The sequence below is a fragment of the Antennarius striatus genome, chromosome 5 (genome assembly GCF_040054535.1).
Source record: "Antennarius striatus isolate MH-2024 chromosome 5, ASM4005453v1, whole genome shotgun sequence".
Classification (NCBI taxonomy): domain Eukaryota; kingdom Metazoa; phylum Chordata; class Actinopteri; order Lophiiformes; family Antennariidae; genus Antennarius; species Antennarius striatus.
The window spans coordinates 6154057-6164411 of record NC_090780.1 but is presented as its reverse complement, the minus strand read 5'-3'; the positions used below and the strand labels follow the sequence as shown (position 1 = coordinate 6164411).

General features: G+C 42.4%; 1 protein-coding gene across 1 annotated transcript in view; it reads left to right on the top strand.

Moving 5' to 3' along the window:
- The first annotated feature begins 1113 nt into the window (after positions 1–1113).
- The window catches only part of plekha6 (pleckstrin homology domain containing, family A member 6), a 70316-nt gene continuing 61074 nt past the window's right edge, over positions 1114–10355 (top strand). Inside the window, exons 1-2 of the mRNA XM_068314383.1 lie at positions 1114–1140; positions 1552–1655. The gene's annotated coding sequence lies outside the window, so the exon portion shown is untranslated. The remainder of the gene's footprint in view (positions 1141–1551; positions 1656–10355) is intronic.

The window sequence follows — 10355 nt, the reverse complement described above, 5'->3', positions numbered from 1 at the left end:
GTCCCGCTCTGTGCGGAGTTCGCATGCTCTCCCGGCGTCTGCGTGGGTTCTCTCCGGGTTCTCCGGCTTCCTCCCACCTCCAAAAGCATGCGCTTCAGGTTGATTGGCTGTTCCAAATTGCCCGTAGGTATGGTTGTATGCACTGGTGTCGTGCCCGGAGTGTCCCCCGCCTCACGCCCTATGCCGCCGAGATAGGCTCCGGCTCCCTGTGACCCGCTGTGGCGGATATAGCGGTGGTAATCTGAAGATGACTGACTGACTGAATTGAAGTGAGAAAGTGTCAAACTAAGACCAAACAGGTAAAAAGAAATGACTGGATTGGACGCATTGACCGATGTGTCACCAGCAGTTTTCAATTCTGTCAAATGCACTGTGTACGTGCAACAAAACAAAACAAGAAACAAGCTCACCAAGTAACCTTAAATAGACCGAATTAGAGGCAAGCTGAAGAAAACCTTAGGACAGTAAGGTTAGCTACTGTGAAGACATGCACAGAGAGATCAGTCAATGTCTGTGTTTGTGCGAGAGTGGGGCAGCAAGAGCTCTGGCCACAGTGATGCATCTCTGTAGGGAGGGGTGGGTGCCGTGTTTGACTGGCCAGTCACAGAACGTGAAGACATTCAGTTAGGAGGATTTTCCTTTTTACTCGTATTATGCTCATAGTCATCAAAAATGCTTTATCCGTACTGGATACTTATCTGAATGCATGTGGCAGACATAATTGCGCATATGTGTCTTTTTACTTTTACTCTCTGTATGACTGTGTGTCTCATTGTAGTAGTAGATGAGTAGTAGGTACAGTTGGAGGTGGGCTGATATTCCTGCAATACTCATAGGTTGATTATTATCTTGTGCAAACACACCCACAGAGAGCAGGGATCAGCATATTGTATGAATGGAAAAGCCCTTCCCCCTCTCTCTCTCTCTCTCTCTCTCTCGCTCTCTCTCTCTCTCTCTCTCTCTCTCTCTCACTCTCTCTCTCTTTCCAATCCCTTGCCTCCATTTGGACTATCTCTTTCTCTCTCCCTCCCTCTCTCTTTCTCGCCCCACCCCCTTACATAGACACCTTGAAAACAGAAGCACACACAGTGTTTTATGCAAAGACAACATTGATAGAGACCTTTGTTCGGATTATAAGAGGTAGGAGGTCTTAGACAGAGTGCTGTTTCCATTTTTAACAACTGACATGTTACTTATTCTGTGCCAGGGTTTATCATTTACAGTGCTCTCATATATCACCCCTTTATCATGGTGTGTTTGTTGCGGCGTGTGTGAGTGTGTGAGCCATTACGTATGTTTATCAGAGGAACCCTCACGCAATAATGGCAATCTATTCAAGGAAGCTGTAACCGGGGGAGCCGAGACTGACTTGAGAAGGGACCAATGATTCAACCCTTATGTTTGAACTCTGAACACTCTTTTTTTCCCCAGTTTTTTATCATGCAGGTTGAAGCAAAAGGCTGAGGCTTTTGTTCTCTTAGAATTGAATTCTTTTTGTATTTCTCTGGTTCCTCCAGGGATGATTTCACAAGTTTGTTTTCTTCTTCACAGATGACAAGAAAGACAAATTGTTTGTGGATTTGGTATTCTTCATCTGCTTCCAAATAGGAGTAGTGAAGCCTTTGGACAACATCAACCACAAGTTTGCATCTAAGGTCAGTGATTACATACAAAAAGCCTGGAGGTCAAAGTCTGATTTCTTTTCATGCCAAGGATACAATGGGCGATCATAAATTATATTATATTATAGCATATTTCAATGTGCAATACATTATTACGAGAGATAGTTGTGTTGGATACGTAAAATTATTAGTTTTAGAAATGTATCATTATTGAAAATTAGAGTTGGGTCTATTTGCCATAGCAGATGACCCTTGTTCCTGATAATTCGTCTTTGTCTTTTTATGAAATGTTTAACATTCCTTTGTTAAATTTTTGTGACCTAGTAAAGTTTCTTGGTCATATATTTAAGAATGTCTCTTATATTTGTGTTAAGGTAAATATATATATAAAATATACACACACACACACACACACACACACACACACACACACACACACACACACACACACACACACACACACACACACACACACACACACACATATATATATATATAGGCCAAAGCTATGCACAAGTCAGGTACTACTTTCAGGGTAGTTACACTGTCCTACTCTAAAAGTAGGTCAGGTAAATCGCAGGATGTTGCAGTCTCTGACTGCCTTGGTTCGAGTTCACTCTTGTTTTTTATGCTATAACTGTTAATTTTTCTGTGGTAATAATAGAGCTACTTCATCAGTCAGCTGAATATAAGTAATCATCGTGTAAACACGAGATGGTTGATCGAACTGAGATTGGACGGTAAACATTGCGAAGGATTTGTGGAGAAAACACACAGTGTTTGCAAAAGATACAGAAATCAGTGCAGGAGACAACAGATGATTACGGACAGGAGGTAACTAGAGCTGTGTTTCCCAATAACAGATCTATGCTAAGGCAGCCCGCATATGCTTAAGTGAATGAGATGTTACCATAGAAGTACAAAGAAATGATGACGTTTTTTCTTGTATTCATGAAGTATATTGAACAATTGGCTGATGGGTCCTTGCAATGAGGAGGACGAATGGAAGCTAGGACATTAAAAACTTTACATACCTGTGCATAATTTTTTTTCTCTTATCTATTTTCTCTATTACAATTTACACACACACACACACACACACACACACACACACACACACACACACACACACACACACACACACACACACACACACACACACACACACACACACACACACACACACACACACACACACACACACACACACACACACAGGCTACATAAACACTTGACCAAAGTAGATTTAACTAGTTAGCCACATACTAGCCTGCTTCAACAGCTTGTGAGGAACTCTCAGTGTGTTGCTTTGAGCCAGGTCATTACCACACTCTGCTAGCTTAGCCTGACCAGCCCTTTCACCTGGGGGATGATCATGCCTTATCCTTTTTTTCTTGTACTCTGCTTCCACTTTTACTTACTATATTATTTACTCAAGGATATAGTTCAAGTATATATAGTGTACAGATAGATTGCAAGTTCTGACTATAAATTACATAATGACAAATAAGTGGTTGTGATTGAGACATGTGGATGGTTGTGATTGAGATGTGGATGTTGAAGCAGGATGTGTTTAGCAAGGTTCCTCATAATTGGACTCGCTCGGGGCATCATAGAGATGAAGCACTGTTATGCTGCTGTCCTACTTGTGTTTGCTTTTCTAAAACTGGTGATTCCTGTCCAACCACTTTTGTATATAGAAGTGTCTCTTCAACCAAGGCTATTATTAACACATTGACGGAGCAGGAATGGGCAGAGTACATAGTCTCTGAACTCAGACATTTATATATTGAACAACAATATTTTCCTGTGTAATGTGTCCATGCATTAGACAGAAAATACTTCACTTTACAACCATAATATCCCTGACAACCATTGTTGTCAGGGATGTCTACAGTGTTCCCATGTCTACAATGCCATTAAAATTGAAACCAAGTAATTTTTCATAATTTAAGTGACATAGTCACAGTGCAGAATAAAACTGTAAAAAAAAATCTAAATACAGTAATGCCTCGCTTTTTCGCGCTTCAAGATGCATGGCTTCACTACATCGCACATTTTTAGTAGTTACTTGTGTGACAGGGTAGCACGGTGGTGCAGTGTGAGCCGCCGGTGCCGCCTCACAACACGGCGGACCCAGGTTCGAGTCCCGCTCTGTGCGGAGTTCGCATGCTCTCCCCGTGTCTGCATGGGTTCTCTCCGGGTTCTCCGGCTTCCTCCCACCTCCAAAAGCATACACTTCAGGTTAACTGGCCGTTCCAATTTGCCCGTAGGAATGGGTGTGTGTGTGCATGGTTGTATGTCTTTGTGTGTGGCTCCGCGGTGCACTGGCGTCATGCCAGGAGTGTCCCCGGCCTCACGCCCTATGCCGCCGAGATAGGCTCCGGCTCCCCTTGACCCGCTGCGGCGGATATAGCAGTGGTAATCTGAAGATGACTGACTTGTGTGACAGTGTACGCAAGTTTCAAGTTTAAGTTTCAAGTTTATTTCAAGTTTATTTATTTTTATATAGCCCAGATTCACAAACAATGTCTCAAAGGGCTTTACAATCTGCACATGGACGATATCCCTCTGACCTTTGTGCACTGCAAGCAGTGCGACCCTCGCATCGGATAAGGAACAACTCCCCCCAAAACCCTTTTAACAGGGGAAAAAATGGATGGGAGAAACCTCAGGAAGACTGCAGAGGAGGGACCCCTCTTCCAGGAGTGGACAGACGAAGCAATAGATACCGCATGTACAGATTAACAACACAATAATAATAACAGTAACAATAACAGTAACAATAAATGTATAACAAAGGCATGCCGATCCATCCAGTAGAGCGAGTCACCACCAGCCGATGAAGCACACAGAGGTCACCGATTGCCGAGGATCCACCACTCTGAGGACAGACCAGACAGTGCCTAAGTCATTCAGCTCAAAAAAGTTAAAGTCAAGGTTACTCTGGCAAAACCCCAAAACCACAGCAGAACCAAATGAGGCAGAACCAGCACTCCCCTAGTGGATGGTGAAACAGGACCACTGTACAGCTTGTGCTATCGCCAGCCATGGAAGCAGACAGAGGTAGCCGATTGCCGATGATCCACCACACAGAGGCCTGTGAGAGAGAACAGCAGAAGAAGGGAGAGAGACAGAGATAGCAGAGATAGCAGGGGCGAGAGTGGTGCTAGAGGGACCAGAATAGCAGAGGATTAATGGGAGGCAGGGGCCTAACTAAGAAATCCTATGACTCGTCGGCAGGACTAGGCTAAACCTAAACATTGAGACCGCCATCCCCGATATTACTTATATGTTAGGTCGAACAGATATGTTTTGAGTCTAGATTTAAAGACATTTACAGATTCAGACTGTCTAATATTTATAGGGAGGTTATTCCACAAGAAAGGGGCACGATAGGAGAAGGCCCTATCGCACATGCTATTGGATGACAGCAGCCAGAAGTGTGCTGTATTCCGAGACTCATGGAATGCAGCACAGTTCTGTAGTTCTGTGAAACACAAAAATGCTTTAAACAGTCTATAAGAGGATGGGAAAAAGTAATACAGATCTAATGTGGTGTAATATTAGTATCGCGACGGTTCATAAACGTTTAAATACCGTACATAATAAAATAAATAGTTCCTCGCTATATCGTGGACTTTCGTATTTAATGGGTGGTCTTTAAACGCATTAACCCCGAGTAACGAGGAATTACTGTAGTAGAAGACAATGGTCCATTATGCCTTACTATATGTTGTATTAGATAGATAGATAGATAGATAGATAGATAGATAGATAGATAGATAGATAGATAGATAGATAGATAGATAGATAGATAGATAGATAGATAGATAGATAGATAAATAGTGTTATGGATTTATTTTTCAATTTTTGTGTGACGGTATGGATGAAAAAAAAGTCAGTATTTGTGTTTTTGCTTAATTATACTCAGCTGGCTACTTGAGCCAGGCTCAAGACTTTCCCTGCGTCTGAATATTCCTTTTGCTTCCTGCAAGTACCTGTTCCCTAGCAGATCTCCTTTCTTGTGCCTGTAGTTACTTGATGTTTGATTGTGTTTATTTGATTATCGCACCAGTTCTGGTAATGATTTCTTTCGTAACTTTTGCAAGTAATTCCCTTAGAGGTGGTTTTGTATTTTACTTGTTACTTTGCCCCTTGTGGTAGTTTTCAGGTAATAAATTGTGTAGTGTTTGAAACAGGCAATGTTCTTCCGAGGAGTTCAGTTAACACAGCATAAGGCAAGTCTAGGAAAGGTGATGGATGTGCTTCAAACACTTTCTATAAGCGTGGCCCAGATAATCAGATAACTGGTTTTGATAAGGGACGAGCTTCATCCACCTCCAGCTCCTCCTCTAAACATCAGGCAGCCACCCAAATCCCGCAGCAAGGTTAAACCAGGTGATGGGTCTCATGCTAATGACTCTCATTAGTATAGGATTCCACCCTTGTCGTGGAACAGCGAACCAACTCTTTACACTTGCAGAGATCCTGGAGGGGGCTTGGGAGTATGCCCATCCAGTCTACATGTATTTTATGGACTTGGAGAAGGCATATGATAGGATCCCCAGGGATATACTACTACTGTGTACGGTCCTGCGGGAGTGTGGGGTAAGGGGGCCTCTCCTCAGGTCCTTTCAGTCCCTGTACGCCCAAAGTGAGAGCTGTCTTCGAGTTTTTGGCAGTAAGTCAGACTTGTTCCAAGTGGCTGTTGGCCTTGGCCAGGGCTTTTCTTAGTCACCAATTTGTTTGTGATTTTCAAAATGTTCCTGGAACGTACAACTGGGAGGAATCGTTGGTGAAGAACCAAGACCAGGTGGAGAGATTGTATCTCAACACTGGCTTGGGAGCACCTCAAGATCCCCTGCTCTGAACTGGTTGATGTGGCTGGGGAAAAAGAAGTATGGGGTTCCCTGTTGAAGCTGCTGCCTCCGCAACCAGACTAAGGATGAGTGGATGAAGATTGATGGATGGATAGAGCACTGAGCACTGCTAAGGTGCCCTTGAGCAAGTCACCGTCCCCTTTACAAATTGCTCATGGTGACGCACCAAGAAGGAGCTGCCCACCACTCTACCCTCCCCAAGGGGAAATTAGTATTCTTCCTCTATTTTTCCCAGAGGGTGATTTTCAGTGGAATTCTGTTATTAAACCATTCTTCAGTTTCTCTATCTGGGTCCTGGCTCTCCTTGTATTCACTGTAACAAGCCCACGACGCTCCAACTGACAACAGCTTTTTCAAACATTTAATAAGTTAAATTTTGGGCGGCACGGTGGTGCAGTGGGTAGTGTCACGCCACACAGCAAGGTTGTTCTGGGCTCGTGTCCCGCTCTGTGCGGAGTTTGCATGTACTCCCCATGTCTGCGTGGGTTCTCTCCGGGTTCTCTCGCTTCCTCCCACCCCCAAAAACATGCGCTTCAGGTTAATTGGCTGACTTCAAAATATCCTTAGGTATGCGTGGGTGCGTGCGTGTTTGTCTGTGTCTTTGTGCGGCTTCGCAATGCACTGGCATCAGTTTCCCCCGCCTTACCTCCAAGCCAACTGGGATAGGCTCCAGCTGTAACCCGCTACGGCGGACAAATCGGAAGAAGATGAATGAATGAATTAAAGTTAAATTTTAGTCGTTTGTTCATTTTCATTGCTTGTCCATGTCCGGGTTGCTGGGTACAAAAGTTTGAACAAGGAAACCCTGGCTCTCATCTCACTTCCACAAATTCAGTTGGTATTTCAAAGCCAACTGAGAAATGTAATTGTTCCAGCGAGTCCTGTGTCTGTGTCCCAAATGGACATTCTTGGACACCTCCCGAGAAGGGCATCCTGACTAGATGCTTGAACCACCTCAGCTAGCTCCGCTCAATATGCGCTACCTTGAGCCTACCTTGAGAATCTCTCGAATGTCTGAGCTCTTCACCCTATCTCTAAGCCTGAGCCCCTCCGTAGAGAAAAGTAATTTCAGCCACTTGTATATTTGCGATATTATCGTTTCAGTCATTGCACAGAATTCATGACCATAGATGAGGTTTAGAATGTAGATAGAATAGTAAATGGAAAACTTTGCCTTGTGGCTCATCGCCACTGACTGGTAGAGTGACCACATCACTGTGAATGCTACACCAGCCTGGCTATATCCTGTTCCATTTTTCCCTCACTCATAATAATAATAATAATTCAACTTTATTGATCCCCAGAGGGGAAATTATCTTTACACTCTTTAGTACATGCATTTCTGTTAGTTTTACAGCACATCACACACAGTGTTGTGAACAAGGCCCCTGAAACACACAGCACACTAGGGGCCTGTAATCATGCAGTTAGTCCAGGGAGAAAGAGTGACGGGTCGCGCTCGGAGGTCGCGCCCCAATAAGCAGCTTGTGGTGGGGACGGCGCCTTGCTCAAGGGCGCCTCGGCAGTGGCTGGGAGGTGAGCTGACACCTCCCACTGTCAGCTCACACTCCAAGGGATGTCATGGCGGGAGCGGGAATCGATCCACCGATGGCCGGGCGATCCGTCTTCAAGACATCTGCTCTACCGCTGAGCCACTGCCGCCCCCACTCATGAATAAGATCCTGAGCCCACTCCTGCCCTAGGGGGCACCACTCCCCCTTTTTGGCTGAGAACTATGGTCTCAAATTTTGAGGTGCTGATTCCCACCCTGTGGGCCACATATTATGATTTGGCCCACAGGCCTTGAGTTTGACACATGTAACCTAGGGTGTCTTGGTACCAAGTGTACTTTTGGACCCTTACGCTCAAACATGGTGTTAGTTATGTACGGACTGTGACTAGCACAGAGGTTCAACAACTGAACACCATTTGGGTTCAGACTGAGAAGGCTGTTCCTTCCAATCAAACCCCTCCAGTGCTTTCATTGCCACATGGGCATTGAAGTTCCCCAGTGGAAGAATAGAGTCCCATGTGTCCCTGTAAGGTAACTATTCAAAGGATTCCAGAAAGGATGGGTGCTCTGAACTGCTGTTCAACACATGCACAACAGTCAGAACCTGTACCATGACCTGAGGGAAATAGTCCTTTCATTTACTGGGGTGAACTCTAATACATAAGCAGAGAGCTGTCGAGAAAAGAATAAGCCCGAAACAGCTGATGCAATTCGTTTCTCAGCTGATGCAATTCCAGGCAAATAGAGGGTCCTGCTCCATTCGAGATGGCTGGTTGCAGAACAAGAGCTGTGTAGAAGTGAGGCCATCTGTATCTAGTTAGAACCTCTCAAATTAGTGGGGCAGATAAGTACGAATTACAAGAGAATTGTTCACTTCCAGATACAATCACCAAAATTTGTATAGATACTCCTTGGGGGTTGTTCTATTGATAAAACCCATTAGCTATCTATCTATTTATGTATTTATTTATTTATTTATTTATTTATTTATTTATTTAAATTTATTTAATTTATTTATTTTATCTATTTATTTATCTATCTATCTATTTTTGGTGTTTATCCAGTATTATTTGTTATGTAATGCCTGAGCAGTGGATATATGCAATTTCCTCCGGGATTAATAAAGTATCTATCTATCTATCTATCTATCTATCTATCTATCTATCTATCTATCTATCTATCTATCTATCTATCTATCTATCTATCTATCTATCTATCTATCTATCTATCTATCTATCTATCTATCTATCTATCTATCTATCTATCTAGCCACTAAAAATCAAAGATGGCGGCCATTTTTCAAGATGGGGTGGTGGCAGGGAGCGCTGTGGAGATACTTTGTGGGGGTCCTTGGTGTCAGTCCATAGTTTGGTTCATCCACTTATTCTTATGCTTCTTCCTATGTTTCGTCTATGTTCTAATGCTTCCTTTTTGTGAGATGTAATTATGTAATTATGTAACGTATTTTTGTCTGTGTCAGCTACTGCTATATGTATTTATGTATTTTTGTGAGCAGATGTTACAGTGAATTTCTTTCGGGATTAATAAAGTATCTATCTATCTATCTATCTATCTATCTATCTATCTATCTATCTATCTATCTATCTATCTATCTATCTATCTATCTATCTATCTATCTATCTATCTATCTATCTATCTATCTAGCCACTAAAAATCAAAGATGGCGGCCATTTTTCAAGATGGGGTGGTGGCAGGGAGCGCTGTGGAGATACTTTGTGGGGGTCCTTGGTGTCAGTCCATAGTTTGGTTCATCCACTTATTCTTATGCTTCTTCCTATGTTTCGTCTATGTTCTAATGCTTCCTTTTTGTGAGATGTAATTATGTAATTATGTAACGTATTTTTGTCTGTGTCAGCTACTGCTATATGTATTTATGTATTTTTGTGAGCAGATGTTACAGTGAATTTCTTTCGGGATTAATAAAGTATCTATCTATCTATCTATCTATCTATCTATCTATCTATCTATCTATCTATCTATCTATCTATCTATCTATCTATCTATCTATCTATCTATCTATCTATCTATCTATCTATCTATCTATCTATCTATCTATCTATCTATCTATCTATCTATCTATCTATCTATCTATCTATCTATCTAATTAACTTTCCCACCGTATTCTAATTTTTTTGAAAAGGGTCTGTATGTACTGTATGTATGTATGTATGTATGTATGTATGTATGTATGTATGTATGTATGTATGTATGTATGTATGTATGTATGTATGTATGTATGTATGTATGTGTGTATGTATGTATGTATGTATGTATGTATGTATGTATGTATGTATGTATGTATGTATGTATGTATGT